The sequence below is a fragment of the Orcinus orca genome, chromosome 1 (assembly GCF_937001465.1).
Source record: "Orcinus orca chromosome 1, mOrcOrc1.1, whole genome shotgun sequence".
NCBI classification, from domain to species: Eukaryota; Metazoa; Chordata; class Mammalia; order Artiodactyla; family Delphinidae; genus Orcinus; species Orcinus orca.
In genome coordinates, this window is record NC_064559.1 from 487127 (window position 1) to 512068 (window position 24942).

The window sequence follows — 24942 nt, forward strand, 5'->3', positions numbered from 1 at the left end:
ACAGAAACTAGGCACATTTTTGTGCCCAGAATCCAGTACAGAATTTGACCAAAGAACAAAGCAGAAACTCAATGGCATTTGAGAGAAAGATAAAGTCTCTTTTGTTTTAGCCTCACTAGGATGTCCATTAGTCTATGCCATTTCACTGAAATTTCTGACCTGCAAACTTCGAACCAGGAGGACTCTTTGAAGCCTGACGTTGATTTGTCACTATGAATTTGCCACGTGCAGTGCACAGCCCTGAGCATCTGTCACACATGGACTCTTGAGTTATCCTTCCTCTTTGATGACCTTGTGGTTCACACTGCAGTACTGAACTGATTACGGGTTCTGTCAAGTGACATTACACCTCCAGTTCTGATGCGTAGATTTGACAGTCCTATGCCGTCATGGCCATTTTCACTGCCTCCTGCTATGGAACTGCACAGACCATTTTCACTGCCTCCTGCTATGGAACTGCACAGACCTGCTATGGAACTGCGGCTGCCTTTAAGAGAACATTTCTTTCTCCAGCATAATTGACAAATCCAGTGTCAGCTTGGGTCCACATGTAAAGGGAGTCACTTCAGCCTATGGTAGACCATATGTGTCAATGCCGACAAGTTCTACAAGACATGTTTTCCTTACAACTGAGTCTTTTTCTCAGTCAAGCCTGTTTGGGAAAAACTGTACCTGAAGAGTAAGGCAAGGTGGACGGCTGCCTGAGACTTTCCTGCCCTGTAAACTCCTGCACACTCTCAAGTCAAGTGCCAGGTAAAGGTCTCTGTATACTAAAGACCCTTCAGGTGCCTTATTCATTCCATTCCAGGTATTGCTCAGTCACCTGCAACTCCCTAATGCCCCTTTTCTTTATGTCAGACCTTTACTTAAGTGGCTCGAAAGAAACAGCCACTCTCCCACACCATAAGCTGCAGCCATCAGCCAAAATCAAAGTGTCTTACGGCTGGTTGGATGGTGGCCCCCAAAAGGATATATCCATGTCCTAATCCTTGACTGTTACCTCATTTGAAAAAAAAAAAGTTTTGCAAATGTCATTAAGGAGGTTGAGATGGGATTTCCATCCTATATTATGTGGATGGGTCCTAAATATAATGACAATTGTCCTTATTATACAAGAAGGGCAGAGGGACATTTGAGACAGGCAAAAGAGAAGATACAGACACAGAAAGGGGGTGATGTGAAGACAGAGACAAAAACTGAGTGATGTGGCTTCAAGCCAAGGAAGAGGGCGACCACCAGAAGCTGAAAGAGGCAAGGGATAGAATCTCCCCTAGAGCATCTGTAGGGAGAGCAGCCTTGCTGACACCTTGATATCACACTTCTGGCCTCTACAACTGTGAGATAGTAAATTTCTCTTGTGTTAAGCCTCCAAGTTTATTAGTCTCCCAGCAAGCACGGGACACTTATACAGCATGCACTAAACCTTTTCTAGGCTTCAGCAGTTTACTGCACAAACCTAAATATTTTCAAACAGTCAAAGGTCTCAACATCCCACCATACATTAAAAACCAAGGCACTAGACTACCTTCCTTGGCAGTAACAAAATATCTTCCACAAGGACAGTTTGCTCTCTAAGATGTCTGCTCCTTTCTTTTTATTTCTCAGTGTTCCCAGGTAATGCACCAAGTGTTAGGGTCTTTTAATTACCTTCCAGCAAGTACAATGCCTTAATTCCATTTGGTTTGGAATAAACTAGGAAACAAGATAAAAGCAAAAAGATGGAGGGCCGAATATTCCTGTTACTGAACAGTCACGTGAAGAAACAGTAAGGGAATTTAACACAGATTTTTAGTTTAACAGCATAACTGAAAAACAAAAACAAAAACCAACCAACCAACCAACCGTTCTTCTACCCACTGAAAGGAAAGTAAAAGTGATTCAGGGAGCTTCCAAATCTTGTGAAGCAGCTTAAAAAGGGAGAGGGGAGGCACACAACTGTTGAGAACGACACTCTAATGCACAAGGTCAGGGATCCTAACAAATTCTCAAAGTCTCAACATATACCAACAAGAACCGTATTATTAGAAATATAAAGGCACAGAGATATAAATGCATAGAGATATAAACTATTTGGTATTAAAAACAGACCTTGCTATATAAACATATAGTATGTCACTTTTATGGCTTTATGAGAATAACCGTATAAAGAAAGTCCAGAAGACCCCACTGCTGTCATCTTGCAAACGATCAAAATTCAGCACCTACAGGGCCCCACCCACCCTCCACGCTGTGTGTCTGTGTGTCTCTAAAAACAACAACCTGCAATTGGCATATAATTAAACCCATAGGCAGCTTTGAATATGAGATCTAGGCAGAAAAAGTAGCAGCAAAGACAACAGTAGCTGGAATTTGGTAGAAAAGCAAGAGAAGACTTTTTAAAAGCTTCCAGTTCAAGTCAGAATTAAGGTTAAGTTTCAACAGCTTGGGATAGCTGTGGATGTTTTGCTGTTCTCTGAAAAAAGAAGAAAATCTATCATAAGTATGTTCATTCGAGAAAAATACTGTGTTTGTTTAGTTTTTTTAGCCATGCCCAAACGACTCTCAATTTTGTACACTGTTCAAGGGCAGAATGTATATTGGTTAGGATGTGCTCATGGCTGGTGCATCTCCAAAAAATGCTTCATGAAGACTGCCAGCTTCTGACATCTTCGATGGTGACAGCATTATGCAGAGAGGCCCGAATGCCTCCCACGGACCCAGAAGAACCACCGATGCAGCCGTTAAGAACAGGAGCATCTGGTTGAGCATCAGGACGACCCTCCTTCCCGTCACCAGCTCCTGCGAGAGTCACGGCACCTGAAGCCATCGTGTCCAACCTCCCACCTGAAAGCCCCCGCAGGTGGCCAGGAGCGTCACACATCTCAGTCATTAGAAAATTCCTTTCAAACGCAGTGAAGGACCATCACGCTCACAGGTAACCTAGGTTAGCTCAACTCTTCGATGAGCCTGCCGTGCAGGGGGCAGGCAGCTATTCTCATGCGTGAGAACATACGTTTTTCATGGAGCTGACAGAATTAACTACTCTCTCTGACGTTCAGGGGAGCAGCAGTGTCTGTTCTTACACTGAACAGGCTGTGCAAGCTGCACCAGAGATGGGATGGCACCCTCTGTGCTGTCAGAGCAGAGATTGTCAAAGGAAATTTTGACCAAAGCTCCTAGAAGGTGTGGCCCCCGCCATGCTCCCGGCCGTGGAATCATGCTAAGGGGCCTGTAAGCAGCAGCAGGAGCACCCCCGTAACAAACGGTCTTTCCCAACTAGTTACAATAACTGCTACTCCAGGATGGGCAGGCTCCTAGATGTGTCTCCTTCAGCATCTGAAAACTAAACCAATTCTCTGACAAGCTTCTGAATGGGACATGTACTCACCTATGCCTTTTCGGGGAGATCATATTGAGTTCAAGAGCTTTGTCGAGAAATCTTTTTTCTAAAGCATCATCTTCTTTGGTGTTGCCAATGTGGAATTGAATATTCATCTTGCTTTTATTCTGGGGCTCCACTGGACATCTGAAAAACATGTTTTTTGTTCCAGCTATTTTTCTACAATGTGCAACTACCATTAACAAAGCAACAGAAAAGTTTTAAAAACCATTTTCCAGATGCAAACAAGAGATTAAAAAAAAGATCTGTGCCAGAACATTTATAATTTACTTAGGGAGACCACTCTTGCATATGGAACAGTGAGTTAACATTCTCTTATACGACTCATACTTAATTTCCAAGAGCCTCAGTTTCCTCATCTGAATATTAGGAATAATAGTAATATCTCCATTTCATACTAGTTATGACAGTTCAGTGGTACAACATATATGAGGCTTCCAACCCATGGCAGCCACACAGCAATGTGAACGACCCTTTCTCTACAAGGCTGCAGAGAAAAAAAATGAGTTGGTCTGAATAGTGGCGGTAAGATTTAAAAATAATGAGCAGCAGCTTTCAAAGCACTTAAAACACTGTATTGTCCCAAGCTGTGTGATCTTGAACAAGTTACTAAATCTCTCTGTTGTGCCTCTCTGATGTGAGGACTAAATGGCCACAAATTCTCTGCAGCCCTCCCAGCAAGAGGTGGGGTCTTGTGCTCCACACCTTTTGAATCTGGGCTGGCCTTGTGGACTTGCTTTGACCAAGAGACTGCAACAGGAGTGACGCTGTGCAACTTCCAAGCTGAGGCCTCAAGGGGCATGCGGCTTCTATACCTGCCCTCTTAAAACATCACTGCCATGTAAGCAAGCCCGAGCTAGCCTGCTGGAAATAACAGGCCCAGCCAACAGCCAGCCAGCAACAGCTGCCAGACAGATGAGGGGGGCCATTTAGACTCTAGGTGGATCACCAGATGACTTTGGTTGAATAAGTGATCTCAGATGAGACCAGAAGAAATCACCCCACTGAGCCCGGCCCCACCTGCTGACTGAAAAGAATCCTGAGCAAAAGAAATGGCTGTGGTTTTAAGTCACTGTCTTGAAGTGTTCTATGATGCAAAAGTAGATAACTGATAGAATTCAGAACAGCATCTGGAACACATTCAATGCTATGTAAATATCTATTGAAGTCAATAAATTTGTCTTTTCATTCTCTGCACCTTGCACAGGGCTCATACAGACTCTCAAAAATGAATGAGTCAAGTTTCATCTAGGATACGTTAGTATTGGACTTCAGTTTCTGATTTGGAAAGTAAGCAAGCCAAAATTATCTTCCACTGACAAACAAAGGAGACAAACAGAAGAAGAGCTGACATGTTATTCTGGATTACAAGGAAAATATGTAATAACTCTCTCCATTTTCTCAAGCACATCCTGTCTTATTATTCCACTTCTACTGGATGGGATTCATTAAAAGTAATCAGCAAAGAAAAGCAGGGTGAGGAAGCCCCCATTAAAAGCTATGCTCGCCTCTCAGGGCACATACATAATTCCTGTTAAAGTTAATAGGAGTCAAGTGCACGTCGACAGACAGAAGAGACACAAGCAGGGAAACCAAGTATCTGGTAATAGGCTTTGAGCCTGAATTCTGGGACCCCCTTTTCACAGCTAGTAGGTATCCTGGTTGACATTTACATTAAAAACTTAGTGTCTACCCTCTTTGATATTCTGCTGCCTCAGGTTCCCCAGGCGACAGTCCAATTATAGAGCTGGAAGCAGCAAAAAGGACATGTGATTTAAGGGGAAAAATATGAAAAGGGGGAAGAATTAGAAACCTGGATTTACAAAGAATCTGTATTTACAGTCATCCCCCACACATTCATCCATCCTACTGTGAACGTAGGTGGTATCATCACAGCAACAATGTCATAACAACTAGAAATTGAAGATTAAATTCGCACGGTGCCCAAGAGTGTCCCTGCTGTGGGGCTGAGGGAAGAAAGAAAAAGATGAAGGGGAATCAGCTGCTCCCAACCTAGCAAGACAGCTGTGGAGGGGATTCAAATTCCACAGGACAAGGGCTGTGGAAGCACAGAGCTGAGCAAGTAACTCTGCCCGAGGGAAGGTTGAAGGTTTCAGAGTAAGGGAGGTGGGAGGGGTCACGACAGGGGGAGACGAAGGAAGGGCATCTGGCAGAGAGCTGTCTCTGCCAAGGCACGGGGGACCCCAGCAAGTTCTCTGCAGCACCTGGGGTGCTGGGTGCCTGGTTGGGGGCAGGACTGCAGATTGCAGAGGGCCCTACAGACACGCTCTCCCAGGAACTGGATCGATCGGATCCTGGAGCAACGAGGAGCAATCAGGTCTGCACAACAAGGAGTTCTGCATTGTAGAAGAAGTACTAGGACATAGGGGCTTGAGGGCAGGGACACTGCGGGAGAGCCCTGATAGAAAGCTCCCACAAAGAACTTTCTAGGTCAACAGAATTAGGGCTCGTGACCAAGACAGGGACACTGGGGTGTTTCAAGCATGGGCAGTAAATGCAAATGCCAATAGGGACCCAATGGTCATATAAATGAGTATAACAGGCCCAACATGGCAGACTCAGCACAAACTCCCTACGTCACCTGTTAACTGTGAGGGCCTGTTCTTTACTTCCACAGAGAAACAGTCTCCCTTTTGCTTGAAACATACGGCCCTCCCAGTCTGTTTCTCCCACTTTCAGAGACACGGGGATTATGAAATAAGACATCTGGCTTTAAATCATCTTCCCATGTTCCAGTAAGGGCTCAAATTGCGTGTTTTAAACCCTGTGAGCCACGCCGAGCACTGCCGTGGGCTGTGCTGGGCCACTGCTCCCAGGCGTTATCACTGAATCCCACAGCGAGGGCAGGGCCTGTGGCCTGAATGAGTTGGGGGGCAGGGAGAAGGTGCCAGGCTGACAGAGCGCTAGCAGGGGGCCGGGAGGGTGTGGAAGCAGCGGGTAATCCTGGGACTGCAAAGCTTCCAGGACAGAGTCTGAGCAGCGCTCCCCAGGGAGTCTATGACAGAAGCTGATAAGGATGGTTGTGACTGGAAAAGCGGTGCCACAGTCAGTCATAGAAATTTAGGAAATCCTGAATTAACAGGGCTACAAGGGTTTCTTGACTCAACTTCCTAGAGCGTCTCAAGAGCTCCGGTGAATCGTGAACTCCCAAGAGGATAATTCATACAGGAACAGAGTTTTCCCCAAATGCATGTGGCTGAAAAACAAACCCACTGCATCTCTGGGATGAGTATTCTAGAATGCCCACTGAGAAACCCCGGGACTTCCCAAGGTATAAGAGGGGTGTGTGTGAGAGGAAAAGCACCACCTCAGCGCGAAACAGCATCTCACAAAGGTGGTGAGGGTTAGGAGGGCGCAAGAAAACCGCAGGCAGTTGGCAAGCGATGACAAGACGCTCGTTTCAGTGGTGTCTGCTCCAAAAGACAAACCAGAAACAACAAGGGCGCGACGAGTGCATCCTGAGGTGAGAGAAGCCCACAAAAGAGTCACTAGGCCTCTCCTGACTGCCTAACTTTTAAATAAAAAATTAACTCTAAATTTGCACATGATTAGGAAAACTAGAGTAAAAATATAAAGATCTATTCCCATCCATACAGGTGGTTGCCATTAACGTTTTTTTGTGCATTTTCAGGATCAGATACACAAATGTGTATAAGTGTATATATGCGTGTTTCCATATGTACATATATACATATATAGTATTTACAAATACAAACACTGTGGGTTTCTAAGTGGAATAACAGAAATGTCCTTTTCTACACCTGCTCTTTTTCCTTTTGACCTGATGATGTATCAGGTCATCTTCCCAGTTTGCTCACAGACCTTCCCCGTTCTCCACACACACGTTACTCCATACCACGGATGGATCCTAATTTCCTTCATCAGACCCCTCCTGAAGGATATCCGGGTTGTCTCTAGATTTTCTCCATTACGTAAGTATCCCTCATTGGACTTGGGGGTGCCTGATTTTATGCACACTTCTGTGCAAGGCAGAGTACTGGCAGAGGGCAGGTGCCTAGAAGTAAAAGTCTTTGGTCAAAGAGCAAGAGAGTTTTGAACTTTGATGGACACTGCAAACCTCACTCCAGAATTGAACACATTTATTGTACTTAACATAGGCAAAGTGTGCTTGTTCCCTCGTCTACACCAGATGTTATCAGTCTAGAATTTCTGCCCATCAGAGGGGAAGAAAATCCCATGGTTTTCATCTGCATTTCCTAAAGAAGTTGGCCCCTCTTCATTTGTCTAGTAGCCAGCTGTGTTTCTTCTGAGTTGTTTGCTCATACGGGTAGAAACCATCCCCTGCCTTTTTAAAATTTGGTTATCCTTTTTCATTTATTTGTGGGTTCTCCTCTATATCAACAGTAACCTTTATATGTTAATACACTACCAAACTTTTGTGTCTGTCATTTTGTTTTGTTTATGTCTTGAACTGTAGAAAAGTTTTAAATTTTCATGTAATTAAATATCTTTTACTTTATGGCTTCTGAGTTTTATGGCTTACTTAGGAAGGCTTCTGTACTCCCTACACTTACACAGAAATTCTCTCCTGTATTTTATATTTGCTTCTTGCATTTAGTTGTATTTGCATCTTTTCGACTGACTAGAATTTGTGTATGCTGTGATGCAAATATATAATTTCTGTTTAAATGAATTATCAATGCTTCAATCAGTCAATTAGACAAAAAGTCAAGTTAGACTTTAAAATTGTCTAAGTTAAAATACAATTCTCAAGTAAACAGGGACCAGTTTCTGGACTTTTCCACCGATCTGTGTTTCCCTCTGCCAGTGGCTTTACATGTTAATAGATCATATGTTAACATTACATTTTATTAATGTTAACATATATGTTTAATATGTTTCATCTATCCTTTTGCACTAACTTTTTCAGGTGAACACTGAACTGACTTCTAGATATTTACTAATTTTTGTGACTATTGCGAATGGGATCTTTCCTTGTTTTTTATTGTTATTTCTGGCTTATGGGAAAGTAACTGACTTTTACATACTTAGACATAACTGATCACAATTCTGAACATGATCATTTCTAGTTTTTCCACTGATTCCTGCATTTTGAAAAAACAGTCATTATCATCTGTGATTTTTGTTGTTTCCTTAGTAAAGACTCTGGAACCAGCCCCCACCCGACTCTCCCCATGTCCTTCTCCTGCCTGATCCCACTTCCCCGCTGCACCTGACCCTAACCTGTCTGCGCTGCTGTAAAACACTGTTCACAGGGTGGTGATGACAATAAAAGGTATTCGTATCTGTAAAGCGCCAAGGGCTCTGCCTACTTTATTTTATCTTGGGGTTGTCACTAGACACATCACATGCTTCCCTCTCTTTCCTAAGGCATGGACCCCACATGAAAGGGAGAAAAGGTGACCTCATATCTGGATATGGATTTTGTCACTTCAAGAGCTTTATCACATTAATATTAATATCTAATACATATTAAACACTATGTGTCAGGAACATCCTAGGCACGTTCCATAAGAACCACAAATAATATTGACAGCTAACCGTTAAGGAAGTAATTAACCGTTAAGGAATAACCATTAACGCTGTTTTAATTTTAGCCCACCGGAAAATATAAGGGGTATAAATTCTAGTAGCATTAAAAAAAAGAAAGAGTTACCAATTCTAATAGTAGCTTTTCCTTTTCAACCACTTTCCAAAATTATAGTTCTCCTTTTCTGTCTAGCAGCTTTGTATGGTTCCTTCACCGATGGAGAAGTTATCCACTGGTACTGAGACAGAAATGATAAATATGCCATTTAAGTTACAGGTAATTTAGGAGGGTTTGATCTTCATTGGAAATTAAGATATTTTAAGTTAATAAAAGGTCTTCAATCTGCATTTCTGGGAAACTAAATTAAAGCATCACACAACATTTTCAAAATCAGAAAAGCCATTTCATTTGACTAAAAACTTAGTTTTAAGATGGCAGAAAGTACCTTGATAATTTTCTTTTAAAAAGGAAAGAAAAACAAGCCATTAAAGAGAAATTCTTCCAAGAGAATTAAAACATGTTATATGCCTCTAACTTGGCACTCTTTCCATTCTGGAGACCTTTTTTAGTAACTGCTTTCATCACAGAATGATTTAAAGTAAAATAAATTGAAATTAGAGTAATTATTTCCCAATGAGTGGCTATTTCCATTTAAAACCAAAAGCCAACTAATTATTGCTTTTCCCATAAAATTAAATATGAAGTCTACATTATGTAATTATACACTTACTTCCCACTTTGTGTATTCTAATTTCTTCCTCAAAAACCTAAGATGCCATCTTGCAGACTGCCCCCAGTGGCTACCATTTCGGCAGCAGCAAAGGTCAGCTTTAAACATTTTGCATCTAAAGTGGCTTTAGATACCTTTGGATAGAAAGTACAGTCTAAGCACCGTCCAGACACTTAGATACCTAAAGGGCATCCAAGATAACAAACCAAAGTCCTGATATTCCCTCAAAAGCTGCTCCTCCCATCAGCCCCCTTCTAAGTGATACCACCCAGTTGCACACATAATCATCAACGACTTGTCTCCTTGTTACTGTCTCCTTCATACCCCACATCTAATCTATCGGCAAGCCTTGTTAGCTACACCCTCAAAACACAACCTGAATTCAACCACTTTTCACTTGCTGCAAACTTCCAACCTAACCTAGGCCATAAACATCTCTTATTTGGAACCCTGTGATAGTCTCCTAACTGGCCTCCCTGTTTCTCTTCTTTATCCCCCCAAGTCTATTCTCTATACCAGGTAATCTTATTCAGATACTATTTGGATCATGCCTTGTCCCACTTCAAAACCCTCTACTCATTTAGAAGAATCCACATCTTTACTCTGGCCTTCAAGACTTTACAAGAGCAGACCCCTGGCTAGCTCCTTGACCTCATGTCATACCACACTCTTCTTCACTCAGTACTCTGGCCATGTTGGCCTCCTTGCTTTTCCTTAAATACTCCACCCACCTACATACCTGCATACTCATTGCCTCCTTGTCCTGGAATGTGCTTACTCCAGTTCTTCCATGGCTTGCTCCTCTCTTCATTCAGGTCTCCATTCAAATGCCACTTCTCCAGTAAAGCCATCCCCTAACAAACCTGTCCAATGGAGTCCTACCTGCCCCCCCTCACTCTCCTTACATTAAGATATTTTTGCACTTCCTACTACCTAAAATTATATGACTTATCTGTTTACTCATTTCTATCTGAACTCCTTCACTAGAATGTAAGCTCCATGAGGGCAAGACTTTTGTCTGTCTGGTTCACTGCTTTATCCCTAGTGCCTAAACCCATATCTGGCACACAGAAGATAGTAAAAAAATTACTTGTGAATCTGACAAATGAATAAAGTACTTCTGGCAAGAATTCAGAGGTTGCACAGGAAAGAAATAATGCTCTTCGTGGAAGCAGGCTTAGTATCTAGGTTCACCTCTATTTAGAGTAGAGATAAGAACAATTTACAAGTATAATTCACTTTAATTAGTACATTATCTGCTAAAGACATAAGGGAAGTGCAACACTAGAAAAGTACAGTTGCAGCTTGAACAACATGGGTTTGAACCTCGCGGGTCCATTGACACACGGATATTTTTCAATAAATATGTACTATCATCCTACACGATCCAAGGTTGGTTGAATCCACAGATGCGGAACCACTGACTATAAACTTATACCCAGATTTTCAACTGCGTAGGGGTCGGCACCCCTAGCCCCACATTGTTCAAGGGCCAGCTGTATATGATGAGGAAAGTTAAACACATTAAGTTTTAAAAACTGTCAATACGTGAACAAATTCTTTTTGTTTTCCTATGTGTTTATCAATTAAAAAAAAGTGAGCACATACCAATAAGTGGATTTTTTCTTATATCCAGAACGAGCAGAGTTCTGTTGGTTTCAAGGGCCTTTAGTAAAGCCTTTGCTCCCTCACTGGTGAGGCCACACTGCTGCAGGTCCAGTGCTTTCGATGAAAGACAAAAGGTCATTTGCGAAGTCTATACAGATTTAACATATAGACAGCTCCCATTTTCTCACGTGTGGAAGAGTCCTGCACAAGAGAAGTCATGGCAGGTTTGTAATTTTGGATATGGAAAAAAACAGAAATGTATACGCACACACATAATGCATAATCCAATTTAAAAACCTCTTCTTGGATGTGCAATGATAACCCTGCCTTTAGTCCCAATAAATCATCCAACATATTTTACAATTACAGAACTGAAGAATAACTGTATATAACCTATGAGCAAAAAGCATCACAAAATGAATCTCAGTTCATAATTAGCAAGGGTGGCAGTGGCATGTAAACCTCACAAGCAAAACCTGGTGGAGCTCAGAAATGCACTGCATTCTTTTGATCATGATCTTCAGCTCCAAATCACACATGAAACTAGTTAAAAGGGGAAAACAAAATAGAAGAAATGTAATAACTGTTAGTTTTAGAGGAAAAAAAGACAAGTCTAAGAGGTTACAAATAATAACAAATTCAAACAATGTGTGAATAGAGAATACATACTAAAAACCTATCATGAAATATGATGGTCAAGAACTCTCTCCATAAAAAGTCAGACAAAAACCAGAAAAACTGATCATGAATTCTAGTAGTTGTGGGGCTGAACAACCTACTCATTTAAACCAAAGGGATCATCACCAAAGCACAGGTATTAAAAAATATAACTATCATGAGTCATTTATTTAAGTGTTGAGTGGACCATCACATTAAAATAAGTGGAGTCTTTCAACACCCCCATGACACATAGAAATAGCAAGTCAGACATATGGATCTGACAGGATATCATACAACCCTTACAAACTCTCACTACAGAAGAATGGACACAGGGTATAATTAACCAAATAGCCAAATTAATACAAACAGCCAGTAAACCTCACCAGTAAATCAAATGAATACAAAATAAAACAAAATGTGGTTATTCTCCTATCAGATTCAGGCAAGATTCTGTAGGAAAAGCCTTTAAATAATGTCTATACCCTTTTGATCCAACAACTCTCTTTCTAAGAATTTAACCAAAATAGTCAGAGATATAGGTAAGGATATATATCAGAGGACTATTTGTAACTGAAAAACTGGACAAAGCTTATACACAAGAATGGATAAGCTATGTGCACTGTGGCATATTCATATAATGGAATACTGAACAATTCCAAAAAATGATGCAGGAGATGCAAATTTACTGACTTGCTAAAATGCTCATACTAAATTAATTGAAAAATGTTATAGAATTTGGAGTAATCCCACTTGCATAGAAAATGGAGAGGTACTCATTTTTGTAGTTTTACATTTTTTTACAAGTGCTACAAGCCAGTGTTTGTGAGAGGCAGGCTTCACATCTACTGTTGGGGTGGACTACAAACTGGCATAGCATTTCTGGGTGGTAATTTGGCCATGTGTATCAAAAGTCTTAAAAATATGTCACACTTAGTCATTCCACTTGTAGTACCTTATTCTACAGAAGTAAGCCCGATGGACACAGAGATGTATATATAACGTATTCACATTGTTTGTGATAGGGAAAAGCAAACTGTCTAAATCTAATGGCAAGGAATTGATTAAACTATGGGACATCAATACGACGCAATACTACATGATACATCATTAAGTGAAAAAAGCAGGAATATGAAACAGCAAGTATACTACAATTCTACTTTTGTAATCCCTAAGTGTACAAATATATTTATAGAAAAAAAAGACTGAAAGTATATACACCAAAATGAACAGTGATTATGTCTGGGTATTAAAATTATAGGTCGGGCTTCCCTGGTGGCGCAGTGGTTGAGAGTCCGCCTGCCGATGCAGGGGACACGGGTTCGTGCCCCGGTCTGGGAGGATCCCACATGCCGCGGAGCGGCTGGGCCCGTGAGCCATGGCCGCTGAGCCTGCGCGTCCGGAGCCTGTGCTCCGCAACGGGAGAGGCCACAGCAGTGAGAGGCCCGCGTAACGCAAAAAAAAAAAAAAAAAAAAAAAAAATTATAGGTAATTGTTCTCTTGTTACTCTGTATTTTCTATAAAGGATATATGCAACTCTTAGAGAAAGTTTAAAAGCAAAATAAAAGCTATCAGTAAAATGAGGCTTTAAGAAACATCCTATCACAACAGTATCATGCCAAAAGCTAAGCATATATCATATTAAAAATTCAGTATTTTCAATTTTAGAATTTACCTCTAAGCCATAAATCCTCACTAAGAGATTCTGCCAAAGCACTTGTACCCAGGTCACCAATGAGCGTGCTGCAGTTCAGAGTGATGCGCCTCAAACCAGCCATACAGTCAAGATCAGGTCTCCTGGAACGAAGACTCTCAGCCCAGGTTTCTTCATGCCTTCTGATAGTCTGATACTTCAAAGATTTAATGGGATGAAATTAAGATGCTTGAATAAGGAAACAGTGTGTGCCTACTGAGTACGGCTTATTATGTCAGAGATTTACACACACACATATCAAGTATATATACCAGGAGCATCAACCTGAGAAATGAAACAGTCACTTCTGGTTTATGAGTCCAGTGACCCAGATTCTAGTCAGTCAGTGATTAGATTCTAGCCACTGGATTTCCTGTTTCTGAACACTTATGTAAAGTTGGACAACTCAATTACAGTCTATGAATTATTTTCCTTATCTTCTAAGTCAGGGAATTGGTTCTAAATTCTATCTTTGCTGAGGCTCTATATTTCATCATTCTGTCCTCCAATGGCCTCCAAACACCTGACTGGGAAAACCATAAGAAAACTTTTTAACAAGCATCTTATTTATTAACAAATTATATACACAAAGTTCCATACATATAATTTAGGTACATGATAAACTACACAGATTTTTTAAAATAATACAAAGGTAAAAACGTTCTAATATTTTCTTTTCCTAACTCCTAAGGCATTATTTTGTTTTACTTATTTTTTAAAAATATTTATTTATTTATTTGTTTGTTTGTTTGGCTGTGCCAGGTCTTAAGTTGCAACATGCCAGATCTTTTAGTTGTGGCATGTGGGCTCTTAGTTACGGCAGGCACGTGGGATCTAGTTCCTTGAGCAGGGATCGAATCCAAGCCCCCTGCATTGGGAGCGCATAGTCTTAACTGCTGGACCGCCAGGGAAGTTCCAAGCATTATTTTAAAAACTATATTTACAAAATGGATCTCACATGCTACCTAGGGTGTGCACACAAACTTCAGAGGCCTGGACTATGCACAGCCAGTTGGATGTGCCTTGGGAAGATAATGGTTTGACATCTAAGCACAAGTACTGTCTTAAAGACATTCAATTCTTTATATTCATAAAGTAAATTTTGGTAACAGGGAACACTGACTGTAAATGAAAAAAGTCATATTACATTCTTGAAAAAATAAAAGACTCAAAGTGCCTTTGATACTCTAAAAGGAAAATCATTAGTGTCATTTTTCTATTAACAATAACTTATAAAAGCTCCAAGCAGAAACAACAGCAATCACTTGCACAGTGCTTAGTATGCGCCAGGCACTATTTATACAAATGAGTTCAGTTAAACCTCATAATGAGGCATAGAGGTTAAGTGATTTGCCCATGGTCACTAGCTATGAAATGGGAGAAAGGGAATTTGAACCTAGGCCATTTGGCTTTGGCACCAAAGTTCTTGGCTGTTTTCCACCTCAGGGGTCAATGGACTTGCCCTGTATAGGTTCAAAGAATTTTTCAATTTTTAAAACCTAAATTTAAACATTTCCAGATTTGTGGGATATACAGTTTCTGTTGCAACTACTCTGCCCCACTGGCGTAGGGTGAAAGTAGCCATAACTACCATGTAAACAATGGGTGCGATTATGTTCCAAAAAAACTTCCTTTACAAAACCAGGCGACGGGCTGGATCTGGCCCACCAGCCATAGATTACCTATCCCTGATCTGCACCATCAAACTATTAAAAAGGCTTCATGTCAAATTATTAAATAACTTTAGGCCTAAATACAGTCATTATAACCACTGTAAAGTTGTTAAGGCATTATTTTAAAAACTGTATTTACAAATTGCTGATGTACTGATTTTTATTAGTTTAAAAACTACAGCAGCTAATAAACACTTGATTCATTTAAGTCTTGAAGACTATAACGGCATAGTTTCTTCACAGTATTACAATAAATATTTTCAGTAACTAAAATACATAAAAGTATTATTAGGTATTATATATTAAATCTCTTATTTCTAAAATTAAGTGGAGTATCTTTACTAAATGGTAGAATCCCAAACTGAAAACTGGTCATATTCTTTCAGCAAAATGAAAGCTGCACTCACATGTATCAAAAGACAAAAATTAGGGTTTCCCTGGTGGCGCAGTGGTTGAGAGTCCACCTGCCGATGCAGAGGACACAGGTTCGTGCCCTGGTCCAGGAAGATCCCACATGCCGCGGAGCGGCTAGGCCCGTGAGCCATAGCCTCTGAGCCTGCGCGTCTGGAGCCTGTGCTCCGCAACGGGAGAGAGGCCACAAGAGTGGGAGGGAACCGTACCGCAAAAAAAAAAAAAAAAAAGACAAAAATGAACTGCCATCTGTATCAATATATTAATGTGCTTCAATCACATATGTTTTCATGAAAGTTTAAACATAAAATCACCTTTAAGATCTAGGCCATGTGATCTGCTCCCTGCCATGTCAGATTACACCCCATGAAGTTTACTTAACTTGTCTTAAGTGTGATAGAATTCTTTATACCTTGAAAAATAACTAAAAGGAAAAAAACACACACACACTCTAAGATGAAGAGCCTATACATTTGTCAATCTTGACTTATTTGCTTTTCTTGAGTCAATTGGAGGTTTATAGCCACATTCTCAAAATCATTAACTACAATCTTCCCAAACAGGTAATTGACGAACAGATGCATTCTAAAACTTGTCAGTAACAAAGTGTTATTCCAGTTTATTGCAACAGTTTAATTCTATTTAGATACTAAAACTGAATACACTGAATACTGCAAACTTTATTCCCAACCACTCAGCAAAGTACTACATATCTTTTCAGATATAGGAAAAAAAGGAAAAAAATAAAAAGCATAAGATTCTTCCTATTTTCATTTCCAAAGATACATCCCAATGTTTATCAATCAGTGACTTAAAAGTCAACTATAAACCCAGTATTTTATTAGGTGCTATGCAGTATACTAGAGCAATATAAGAGAGAGGACCTCAAACTCTCTGTTCCCTCAAATTGAAAGGCAAGCTTCCTGACCCCTCCAGACCACTACTGGACACAGGGAACACACACTAATGTTTCAGGACACCAACCAACAGTCACATGCTTTTTGATTACTTCCATGACACACCCCCACTAACACCACTGAGTTTGCTGCTCCTACGGGACATTACATGTATTTCCTCTTTTAACACATACCACAGTGCATCATAATTATGATTGCAGCTAGATGTTCTAACAATTTAAAGAGAATGATGACTTTTTTGCTCTTTACATCTTGCTATTTCCCTTCCCATAATATTTCTTGACGAAAACCATAAAAATATAGACAAACAAAAAAAACAGAAAATATACAAAATGTGTGGTTTGTGGCTTAACACAAAGTTAAGTAAAATTAGTTCTGACAGTATCCAGCATGACAAAATTTCATGGTACAAATGAGAACGGACCAAGGTTTGAGCAGGTACAGGAGACAATCCAGGCATGAACAACACCAAGAAAAGGTAGACAGGAAGTAACATGGTGTGTAGGAAATCACAAAACCAGTCTGATGGGAAGAGACTTAAACAAGACTGAAACTCACTTTCTAAACCTCCATCTCTAATTGGACAATTCGCAGGACACAGGTACACCAAAGTGGCCAATTTATTCAATCCCTTTAAAATGGAGGAAGAGTTTAAAATTTTACTGGTTTAGTTTGCCCCAACAGCAACTATCAAATGTCGGCAGGACACAATGAAGGCTTACCATTGTTAACACAGTTAAGTCTCTCTCTCTCACAACTAGCCCACTTAGCTCCAGGTTCCTTAGCGCACCCGACGCACTTACACAGCATTTAAGAGCTTTACACAGCTGGAGGTCACATCTTTATTTCTTATCGCAGGAACACGACTTCTGTAAACTTTATTTCTGCCAGAATCTAAAGCAAAATTATTGTAAAATAAGTGGTTTAAACCATACATTTTATCATCATTAAAAAGCATTAAAAAAAAAAGCACCTGCTCTGTGCTAAGGATTAGAAACGACTCCTGCCCTTAAAGCCTTCATTAAGGAGGGAGAGGTGTAAACTCAAAATTTCAATCACATGAGATAAAGAAACATAACCTTTATGCACAGAGGTTCCTTTGGAGGCAGAATGTTATATCCAAGTGATGGCTTCATGATAACCCCGAAGCAGAATCTAGAAAGATGAGGCTATGCAGAGTTGGAGGAGGAGGTGCATTAACTGCAGAGGGAGCACCTGTGCAATGACACTCAAGGCTGACACCGGCTGGGCACAGTAAACACTGCATGTGGCGATGACTAAAGGGCAGGGGTCCAAGTGTGAGAAGAGACAGAAATGAAAATAGAGATGTTGGCCCAAGCAAGCCTGGGAGAGAGCATGGCTTGTATCCCACAGGTGATGAGGCCTGGGGCTACCACTGGCTGAGTAAGGGTGCCTCCGCTGATTAGAAAAAGGAGCCACGCTGCTGAAGGACCAATTAGATAAAGGGAGTGACCACAGAAAGCTCCGCTTCCTCAGGGCCAAAGAGCCCCATGAGGCTTGGCCAAGCACAGTTCAGACTACACGCCTCTGTGCAGAGCACACGCTGGGCGGCTAGTATGCACTAACTCTGTGTGGGCAAGCCATTAGCAGCATTATTTTAGGCATATCTTTTTATGGTAGAAGATCATTCGATCCATGCAGGCAGAGGAACTTAGAGGAACTGAGCCTAGCGGCTGCGAAATCACCCAAAAACTTCTGCCATAGTCCAGGCAAAATGTAATATGGATGAAGAAGCAAATTTAGGAGGAGGCCAAAATCTACAAGCTGGACCCACTGGATTGAAGACATAAAGAAAGTTCAGTGAAGGAACTCTGAAGAGAATGGGCTCTGCAATAAATTTTTCTTAAATTCAATGTAAAATATTCGGCAAAATTAAGTACAGTAGCCTTTAAGTCCCTTCCAGCTAGAATTTCTTTTGATTTCTACATTATTACTTTGGTTAAGTAAAGTCCCATCAGAGGTACAGAACAGTTCCTACACCTGAATGGGATGCAAAGAATAATCTGACTTCTCTTCACCAGGGGATGAGTTGAACTGTCCTTGCAGGAGAGATAACAGATGGTGTGAACCCCAGATCCTAAAAAACGGGCCAGGCACACAATAAGTATTCAGCTTTTTGAAAACAAATGAACAATCATTTCCTCTCCTAGATCTTCACACCCTTTCTCTGTTGGCTACTTTCTCACAGCTTATTAACACCCTCAAATATACCCACATAAAAAACTCTCAGACCTATGATTCTCTGTATCATCTTGTGGGTAACCTAAGTATCTCCCATGCCTTCAAACACCTGTCCTCCCAAAAAGCCCAGATCTGTACCTTAGGCCCAGACCCATCTACCAGGCCCCTCCAAAGCACTGAAGATGAAGTAAGATCCTCTCGCCACCCCCAATCCCTTCCTACTGTGCTCTGTATCTCACAAAAAGATGCAGCTGTAAACTGTCACCCACGCTTGCTGCCCTCCCTTTTCTAACTGGTCACCAGGCCCCACCAATTCTGTCTCTGATCTCCAAAACCCAGTCCAACCTTTTATAACTTAAGTGGGACCCTTAGATTACAATTCACCCTGCACCCAATCAACTGCCTTCCACATGGAGGTCCGAGAGAGCCTCAAAACCAGAAGTGCATCTCACTGTTCTTCAGTGTTTCCCACAGCCTTCAGGATAAACATCTAAACTTCTGACAGGACAAACAAGGCCCCGTTCTGTCGGGCCCCAGTAGGTTTCCAATATCAACTCTCATTTCTTGCCCAAACCCTGAGTTCCAGTCCTGTACTTTAGTTTTGCCATATTTTCTTATATTTCTCAAACTCTGACACACACTGCTCCCTCCTGCTACCCCAGGAGTTTCTACATATCCTTAGAAAGGATGGCACCTCCTCCAAGAAGCCTACCTTGAACTTTCCCTTCCAAGTTTCTGTGCTCTGCAAAGGGGAAAGATGGGGGTGGGGAGGGATAAATTTGGAATTTGGGATTAACATATACACACAACTATATATAAAATAGGTAATCAACAAGGACCTACTGCATCGCACAGGGAACTCTACTCCATATCCTATAACAAACTGTATGGGAAAAGAATCTGAAAAGGAATGGATATATGTAAAACTGAATCGCTTTGCTGTATACCTGAAACTAACACAATGTTGTAAATCAACTATCCTCCAATATAAAATAATAATTAAATTTTAAAAAAAAGATTTTGCGCTCTGTAGCACCAGAACTCACTTCTTCCAGAGCACTGACTACTGTGCTTGTGTTTACCTGCCGCCCAGCAGAAGAGAAGATTACCTAGGGCAGAAGCATCGTCTCCAGCAGCCCTTGGTTCTGACAACTCATTCAAGTGCCAGGATATTTTACACACATAACCTGCTTAATTAATTCTAAGAACCCACAGAAAGAGTGGTTTTTAAAGTTATTTTACAAGTGTGGGGATTACAGTTCAAAAGTAACCTGCCCAGGCCACAGAGAGCATAAACCCTGGAATTCAAACCCTAAGCTGCCTTCACACCGGTGCTCTTTCCACTACATGATACGACTATTGAAAAAAGATTTTTTTTTCCTGAGCCCTGTTTTAATGGAAAGGAAATGAAGCGGGGATATACGCATTTCCTAATCGCTTTGGTGTGTACCAGGCAAAGTCATTCAACAGACCAGGTAACATCTGTGCAACAATTAACGATGCTCCAAACTGCTCAGTGTACTACATTGTAGAACCTACAAGCATGAACACAGTGCATCCTTGTAACCGCCACAGAGACTGGGTCCTATTAAGCCCATGCTACAGATGAGAACACTGAGACCTTGAAGCCTTAAGGCACTCGGCCGGGGTCACCGAGCTGGCAGGAGTCCTAGGCCGCACGCCCCGCCTACTGCACGCACACCCGGGCACTGGGCACCGGTTCTAGTGCCCACCCTCCACCTTGTACCATCTAAAACTCCACTTCGTAGCGCCCACACGACAGCCCCTGGAAGCGGGAAGTACAAACCTGTCTCGCCAAGCCGTGGCTGGAAGCAGCTTTGGATACAGATTAGGGGCAGAGGGTGCTCAGGAGCGGCGCCCAGTCCACCCCATGGAGGCTGTCGGCATTAACTCCAGCAGGCCCTCCTGCAGGGAAGCGGCAAGGCGGGCAGAGGCACCGAACCCTGCAGCGCGCACAGGTCCTCAGAGCACGAGAAGAAGTCGGCCGCGCTCTCCCGGCCCAGCTTCACCGAGTGATCATGGCCCGAGCGCGGCCTCGGGGACGCTGGCTGCGGACACGATGCCCACACCCGCCTGGGGCCCCGGCTCGCCTCCCGGCCCCTCGGGCGCTCACCGCCCGGCGGCAGCGGCCCCGCAGCGTGCGCAGGACCGGAGTCGCAGCCAGAAGACATAGGGCCACGGGCTCCAGCTAGGCCGGCCCCTCCATGCCGCGCTCCGGAGCCCACGCACGGCCTGGTGTTGGCGCGGGCATCAACGCCCTCCAGAGCCGCGGGGTTGCGGTTTAAGCCTCCGGGCGGGCCCGTGGGGGCGGGGCTCGAGGACTTCTGCGCGCTCGCCGTGCGTCCGCACGCAGACCCGCCTCCCATGACGACGCGGCTTGAGGAGCAGCACGCAGCCCCGCCTCCCATGACGACGCGGCCTGAGGAGCAGTCGCGGGAGCTTTGAGACTAGGGCGGCGCGAAAGGTAGGAGCTGTGGAGGGTTTGGGGTTTACAAAAAACGTTTGCTGACTGATCCAAACAAAAGTGAGACATGGTTGTATCAAGGAATTTTAAAAGTAGTTAAACTCCGGCTGTCTGTGCTCGCCCCGCCCAGGAGAGAGCGGGCACTCTGTGAGGGACACAGGAAAGGCTGAATGAACGTCCGCCTGTGGTCCGTTACATGGTGCACGGGTGGGTGAATTTCTGCGGAGAGCTCTTAATTTCTGTCGTTTCTGCTGACTTGACACGGTGGTTGGCAAACGGTGACGTGTTCCATGCATTCAGGACATGATCGTGGTTACTAATAATCACTTTGTTTTGTACTGACACCTCCACAGAGAATTTCCTACTGAATATCCACTTTACAGAAGAGAAACTGAGGCGTAGGAAGTGAAGTGACTGAGTGAGAGGAAGGATTCAGACAATTGGTGTTAGTAAATTAACCCTGCAAAGAGGCCGTTAGACGGCGGTGGCTCTAGTGATGCGGCTGCCTCTGTAAACCACCCAAAATCTAAGCCTGTCAATGCCTCAGGGTGACGAAAACCGCTGAGGACAACCAGTTACAAACCACCAACTAGGCGTTAAAGCCATAGCAAATCAGTCATTTCCTTGCTTTGCTTCTGCCCTTTTAAAATAAACATCTCTGCAGCTCCTGTGGCTGGAGTGCTCCTCACCTCTTCCGCTTTGTGGTGCCTGAATTAAATCTATTTTTGCTCACATAAAGTGTTAAAATTTTAAATATGCCTCAGTTTGTCTTCTAAGATTGGCCGTAGAAGTTGGATTTGTGTCCAGTTTCTAGAACAGTGGTCGTCCTCTGGTCAGGCCTTAGGCGTTACGTGTACAACGTTCCTCTTCTACCACCACCTTCTGGATGCCTCCACCCACTACCAGCTACCGCGCATCAGATCCCCTAGATGTGGTCAGCAATGGCTTTCACATGCAGCGTGCTCACATTATAACATCGCAGACACTCCTCCGTCCTCCAGCCAGTGTGTGAAGTGAAACATTACCATTCCTGTTAAAGAGTCTGGTGTGACCACTTTCCCAAACACAGCCACTCCCCAGCTGACCCTGGGTAACCACTCTTCTGAACGTGGTCTCCATCACTGGCATGGATGTCTTTCTATGTAGGCTACATTTTTAAGTATTCTTAAACTGCATATAGTATTCTATTTTGTTTTCTCTTGTTACTTGCTTTATTTAGTGTTATCTTTTCTAGATTCATCCATGCTGACACGTAAAGATCTGTCTAGTTCATGTACTTTCCTTGCTATGTAGGATTCCCATGTAGGGAAATACAATAATTTATATGTGCATTTTCCTGTTGATGGACATTTAAATTGTTTCGAATTTTAAGTATGATTTCTTTTTTAAAAAAGTTTTATATACTTTTTAAAGGTTACTTTACATTTACAGTTGTTACAAAATATTGGCTATATTCCCTGTGTTGTACAATACATCCTTGAGCCTATCGTACACCCAGTAGTTTAGATCTCTCACTTCCCCACCCCTGTATTGCCCCCTCCTCCCCCTCCGCACTGGCAACCATTAGTTTGTTCTCTATATTGGTGACTCTCCTTCTTTTTTGTTATATTCGGTCGATTGTTGTATGTTTTAGATTCCATATATAGGTGATATCCTACAGTGTTTCAGAGTTCAAAAGACTCTCACGACAGAAGCCAAAAGGCAAGAGCCGTTTTACATTGATAAAAAGCATTTTAACTATGTAGAAGCAGAAAATGAAAAGAAAGAACTTTGCATTAAATTTAATAGAAGTTCAGGGAGATCTTTGTGGTATATTAGTGAACTTATTTGTGGAAATTTAGCCATGTACCTTGTGTTGAAGAGGTACCAAGAGTTCAAGAACTCTCACAATTTGAGTACACTATTGCCTTACATGTAGGCATGGTGGCAGCCATTCACATAACAATGATTTGGAGGATGTTGTGTTAGTCAGCTCTTGCTCTGATAATGCTTTGGAACAAATCGACCCAAAACTCAGTTACATAAACAAGAATTTATTTTTCTTGGACCTATGGGCTAGCTGCAGTGGCTCTCTTTTAGACCTCTAGATGGCTGGTTTTGCTCCGTGTTTTGGATCAGTTTGAGGTCTGTAACACACATCTTCCTCTGGAGCCCAACTGTGAGGCCGCAGCTCCCAGGCCTGTCTTCTCACAAAGTTCACTGAAACATAAGAGGTGAGCCCAACTGCACAAGCCCATTTAAGCCCTCTGCTGCTCATTGAAGGCCATCATGTCTGCTCACACTTCATTGGCCAAAACATGTCACAGATCTAAGCTGTATTTAGAATATGTGTATTTGTTTAAAGTTGGGTGCCCTCACAGAAGAATATTGCATTTTGGACAGTGTTACCTTAGCATTTTCATTGGCATTTGCAAACGTGATAAACGCCATGTGCACTTTTTCACCTTTGAGAACTTTTTGAAATTATGGGACCATTTCTATTGGAAAAGAGGAAGGTACACTTTAGAACTCAACTCTAGTTATGGCATTGCTGGGAGAAGAATTAATGAGATAAAGTCAGTACAAGTGAAAGATTTGGGATTCACATATTCATCATTAACATAAGCATTCTACAGAACATTCCTGAAGAATTGTGATGCTTGCTTTATGTGATTTCTATCATAAATCATTAGAATTTGACCAAGACACTTCAGTAAAACATACATCATACAGCACATCGTATTTTAGTTTTTCCTACCACTCCACAACTTATCATCAATACTTTACCATAACTCAGAAACAGAAACAGAAACTGAGTGAATTCATTGTTAGCAGACGGGCTTCACAAGCAATACTAGTGGAAGTTCTTCAAATGATAGCAGACAGTAACTCAAGCCATAAAAACAAAACAAAGAATGCTGACTAGAGCTGTTGTGTAGGGAATTATAAAAGATACTGTAATTTCAAATTTCTTCTCCTTTCTTCTATTAACTAATTTAAAAAGTGCCTAAAAATATGACTATATTTGGATTTTTCTCTATATAACATAAAGAAATATATTTGATGATATGGCACAAAGAAGGCAGTGAGAGCAAAGCTGTATTAGAATAAAAATTACAGTAGATCATAAGCTGAATCCGCAGGAAGAAAGGAAGAGAACCAGAAATGGTAAATAGATTAACCCAACAAACTCAAAAATATTTATTTGCTTTACTTTCTTCTCTAAGCTCCTTGAAAAGATAAGCTTGTGAGAAGTAATAATTATAATAATATGTTGTTATGTATGTAACATATATAAATGTAATAAAAACAAAAAAGAGGGGAAGGAATACAGCTCTATAAAAGTACAGTTTCTCTTTCTCACTGGAATGAAGCTAGTAAAAATCTGAAGAGATTCTGAGAAGATGTATTACATAAGCCCTAGTGCAGCCATTACTCAAACAATGTGGTTAAAAATCATTAAAGGAATTACATGTTACAGTAGAAAATATCTACTTACTATAAAAGGAAAATGGAGGAACAACAACAATAACAGTAAAACAAAAATATGAGACATGTAGAAAACCAAAGGTAAAATGATAGACATAAATTAATCCTACCATATCAATAATAAAAACTAAATGTAAATGAATTAAACAATACAATCAAAAGGCAGATATTGTCAAACTGGGTTTT

General features: G+C 41.7%; 1 long non-coding RNA gene across 2 annotated transcripts; it reads right to left on the reverse strand.

The window, feature by feature from the left end:
* Window positions 1-3347: 3347 nt before the first annotated feature.
* Window positions 3348-21139, reverse strand: LOC125965256 (uncharacterized). 2 transcript variants are annotated; one of them, XR_007478944.1, is made up of 5 exons: window positions 20938-21139; window positions 13583-13757; window positions 11251-11451; window positions 9039-9150; window positions 3348-3505 (listed from the first exon to the last, which is right to left on the reverse strand). It is a non-coding gene; the product is annotated as an uncharacterized LOC125965256 (long non-coding RNA). The 2 variants fall into 2 exon arrangements; XR_007478945.1 differs by lacking the exon at window positions 20938-21139 and adding an exon at window positions 15999-16109.
* Between the last annotated feature and the right edge of the window lie 3803 nt (window positions 21140-24942).